This window comes from Corvus brachyrhynchos, unplaced genomic scaffold (assembly GCF_000691975.1).
Source record: "Corvus brachyrhynchos isolate BGI_N302 unplaced genomic scaffold, ASM69197v1 scaffold125, whole genome shotgun sequence".
NCBI classification, from domain to species: Eukaryota; Metazoa; Chordata; class Aves; order Passeriformes; family Corvidae; genus Corvus; species Corvus brachyrhynchos.
Genome location: NW_008238342.1, coordinates 1,931,164 through 1,935,713, shown reverse-complemented (window position 1 = coordinate 1,935,713; position 4,550 = coordinate 1,931,164). Strand labels below are relative to the sequence as shown.

Here is a 4,550-nt window from a genome sequence, read left to right as displayed (position 1 = left end):
TGTTCCCAGTGGAAAAGTAATTTTTCTCCATCATATCCAGCTCCCCATCAGGTGCTGTTGGCACTGAAGGCACTGTCAGTCCTGCACAGTGGATCACCACTCCTGTACAACACCCAGGGCTGGGCCAGCAGGGCAAGGACAGTCCAGGAGTGCGTCTCCTTTTATCTTTCTGTCTCTTTTTTGTCTTTCTGTCTCTTTTTTGCCTTCCTGCCCCTTTGGAGATCCTGTAATTAAGCCCTTGCTGCCAGAGGGTTTGTTGTGTTTATTTGATAGATGCAGGTGCACCTAGCAAAGGGAAAGGTGAGGGAGAGGGGCTGGGTAGGAGACAGAGCATTTTCAGCTTGGATTTCAGAGGTACAAAGGCACAGACACATGTTTATAATCCAGAGGATTTTTTAATTTATTTTAAAAGTGCTTGCAAGATTAATTGTACCCTGGAAAAATCAATAGTAGCTCATCACAGGCAAAATCTTCTGGAACACAAAATCCCACTGAAGGGGACAAAGCAAAATTATGGCAGTCTGCAGCAGGGCTAATGAGCCTGTGATTAAAACTGAGGGCTCGCTGTGACACTCCACCTCTCCTAGAAGCCTCCTGAGAAAAATGGCCCACTGGAGTCCTAGATCCTGAAAATAATTTAGTCACCATTAAAAAAGAAATAATTTAGATTCCATTAAAATAAATAACTAGGCAGCTTGGAATTCTAAATGCAATTTGAGAACAGTGGCCCTTAATCTCTCCCTGCCTCAGTTTCCCTGCTCTAAAGTGGTGAAATTTCCTTTCTCCCCTGTTGAATTTCTTTATTTTCTCAGCTTGTAACCCTGGGAAAGGGCAGCTTTGGCTGTCTGAACACACAGTGCTTTGCCCAGGAGACTCCCAGTCTTGCCAAGCACTTCAAACTGCTGCTCTTAACAGAAATACCTCGTGAAGAAGTTTGGGCTGAAATATGCTTGAGAGGCAAAAATAAAGTAAAGCAAGAAACAGATTTCCAGGAGGGAATTTGTCAAAGGAGTCCTTTAACTCTCATCAGGAAATGCACACTGTGAAGGATAGCCTTGAACTGTTGGGGGATGAAGTCATTGTACAACCTCCTTTGAAAGGCACTCTTTGGGTGTTCAGAGTGCTGGTAAATTATAGGAACTGGTGAGATGATCTCTCTTCCAAAAAGTCACCTGGAAGGAAACAGCAATTTAAACCCACTGGATACCCTCATAATTTCTGTGAATGCAAAACAAAGACAGAAACAAGGTTGCAGGGCATTTCTGGCACAATACCTTGGCAAGGTCTGATTTGGAAGGAATGAAAACTGCATATGTTGAAAGTTATTCTAATAATGTTTATCAGAAGGAAAGGCCTCACAGAGGCAGCTGCCAGGGCTGGATCTGAACGTGACAACATTCCACTGCCTTTGATCTACATCAGATCTACAAGATTTGGCAAGAAATTTGGACCAGAGCAATTACCTCTATGGCTATTTGTTAAGCGTTGTCTCAAGCACAGCACTCAGAGAAATTGAACTGTCAGAAGCTAATACAGGAATAATAAGAAGAAATTTCTTCTCCATTGGACACTAGAGATGAATAGCATGTAAGTCTGAATGGGGAAAAAATAAATTGAATATGTATTTGGCTTTAGTTTTTGTTAAAGGACTATAACATGAATAATGAATATTTTAAGGAGAGAAGACTGGGCCTTCAATTTCTTTCAATAATGTTAGTGTTGTATATACTGGTTTGAATAAAATACATTTCATGAAACACCTACACACAGCTCTGCAATGCATTATGGATGGCTCCTCTTGAGAAATCTTACACTGCTTTCAATTTTGACACAGTGATACAGTAATAATAGAAAATTCAGGCATAATATTCAGACTGCATCTTTTCTCCCCTCTCTATTAGTTTGTGCCACACTGGGTGAGCACAGATGTGCTTTCCCTGTGCTTCCCTAGGCAGCTCACATGGTGCTGTGGTGCTCACAGGAGAAGGGATCTGCTGCACTGGAAGGCTGTGTCCTGTGTCATGGAGGCTGGAGCAGGGTTTTCCACCCAAAGGATCCCAGAGGAGCTGAGAACCTGCACAGAAAGAGGCTACCAAGGCTGGAGGAACTGCCACCAGACACATGCTGTGCTGAATTAGAAGTCAAACCATGCAGCCCAAGGTGTCCCTTGGAAGAGATGGAGGAACCTGAGTGCTTGGACAAGGACTGAAGGAGCTCCCCATGTGTGGGGAAAAGCAGCATGAAGGCAGCAGGGAGAAAGACATCAAAGAGCTCAACACAGGGTTTGAAGGAAGTTTCCCATGGTGTTACTGATGGTGCACGATGGTCTGGAGGTAATGTGGGGCAAGAAAACTCTTGATTGTTTTCTTATGTGACCATCAGGAAACTTCCTGGTGTCCTTACCTGCTCTGCCCACTGCTGCCAACCTCACAGAACCTTTCACAGAGACCCAGACTGCAGGAAGGAGCCAGGAAACTGGTCAGAAACCAATTACCAGGCCAGACACCAGTTACCAGGCCAGCTGGGGTGGGTGCTGGGGCTCACGGTGAGGCTGCAGCCAGGTCACCTTTCCCTGTGCCCACTGCACAGCCTGCTGCATCCTGCCACAAGCCTGGGAAAGCAAGATAATGTCAGAGTGCAAGTGAGGTGTTCACCTGCTCGGCCAAAAGGACTCTCAGACCCTCTCCTTTCCAGGGGACTTTGCCTTGAGCCCTCTCCCCTTGCAGCCTTCTCGATAAACCTTCTGGATTTATTTCCTGTTGGAGTTCTTATCCACTGTGGGGGTGGGCTCTTGTGTTAACAGCAGGGCAGATGCTTTTGGCTTCCTGCTATGCATACACAGCCTAATTTCTAGGCAAATTATGAGGGGAATTGTGAAATGCTTTGGTAAACAATCAGGCTTTTGAACTAAAAAGGGATCTCTTATTGATGAACAAATGGTAAATCAGGCAGTGCCATTCCCATCTGGGTGCAAGGAGCAGGAGAGCAGTGAGGAACACAGCAAAAGTGCTACAAAGGTGGTAAGGACAGCACCAAGCACCGTCCAGGGTCATGGATCACCGTGATCCACCAGCACCTGAGGAAGCCTTTTGCTGATGTTCCTGGGGCTGCGATGGCTACAGGTGCTGGAAAAGCCCAGGGACACACACTCACTCCTCGCTGCTGGGTTCTGAAATTTCAGAGGGAGAACCTCCAGCTCCTCCCACAAAATTTTAGACATTATTTTTTGGCCTTTTCTGAGTCTCAAGAGGCACACAGTAATCTCCAAGCATATCGTGGATCATAAGTACTCCAAAGTAAAAAGGCTGCAGAGGCTGTCTGGCAGATAAAAATAGCAAAAATAGCCAACAAATCCAGCTCTGCTTTGGAAATGTTGCACAAGGAGTGAAACCCCCCATGGTCATGGACCCTACGAGCCACAAGTCCAAAATCAGGAACAAAAACTGCACTTCCAAAGGTAAAGGGCAACATTCCCCAGAACAATTAGCAATCAAAACACTGTGTTCCTTCCAATCACTGCCAGCCATGCCTGAGCCTCCCAGCAGGTAAAATGAGAGGGTTGAGCCTTGAAGTGCATAACACTGATTAGCTGAGAGCTCCCCAAGAGCTGTTCTGCACAGCAGGATGGGCACAGAACGGAGAGCACAGCACCCTTTGGGTCACACCTGCACACACACAAACACACTCCCAACACGGAGCATTAAAAACACAGCAGAGTTGAAAGAATTAGGCAGGAACCCACCTTACCGAGGATGCTGGGGAAGGACTAGCAAAGCTTGGAAAATGAAGCTGCTTTGAAATGAAAGGAGGCTGGGGGTGGGTGGGGCCTCTGGTTTGCCTTTGCCAGGTGCAGAACATCAGGTTGTAAAGCTTGAAGGGCTGGTTTGGGACGTACAGGTGTCTCCAGGGGACTCAGCTCCTCTTTGAATTTCGTAGAATCGTAGAGTTATGGAATGGTTGGGCTTGGAAGGGACCTTCAGAATGATCTCGTTGCTGTCCTTGCCATGGGGTTCTGTGGGGTATGCCCAGCCTCTGCCCTGGAGGGAGGCCTGCTGAGATAAGGAGATTGCACAACCTCCCAGCAGAATCCCTCTGGAAAAGGCAGCCACCCTTCAGTTACGGTGAGAGAGGACACAGACCCGGGATCCTCTTGGAGAACCTATGCAGATCCTTTGTAACCCATTGGCTTTTACCCTCTCACACCCACCCCTGTACCCCTGTAAGATCTAGCCCTCAGCCCCTGTGGGATCAGAGAGCTCGTCCCTTTGCGGGGTGCGGGCTAATAAAGCTGCCCCATGTGAAATCGCTATACGAGCCTCCCGTCTCTCTCCTCCTGGTCTGGCCTGGAGATTGCCCTGCAGAGCAAGAGCTGAAATCACAAGCTGAGAATCACTAAAGAGCTGGTAGCCCCTCTGCAAAGGCACTCTGGTGGCTGAGGGAGAACTACACGGACCCTGGGAAGGCGGTTCCTCGCGGGACCATCTCTCCAGACCGGTTATGGTTTCCTGGGTCTGAGCTACAGACCCCACACCAGCTACCACAGGGCTCCC

At 47.6% G+C, this 4,550-nt stretch overlaps 1 long non-coding RNA gene across 1 annotated transcript; it reads right to left on the bottom strand.

The window, feature by feature from the left end:
• Window positions 1-377: 377 nt before the first annotated feature.
• Window positions 378-4,251, bottom strand: LOC108446926. Its single transcript, XR_001862267.1, has 2 exons — window positions 2,404-4,251; window positions 378-626 (listed from the first exon to the last, which is right to left on the bottom strand). It is a non-coding gene; the product is annotated as an uncharacterized LOC108446926 (long non-coding RNA).
• Window positions 4,252-4,550: the final 299 nt, after the last annotated feature.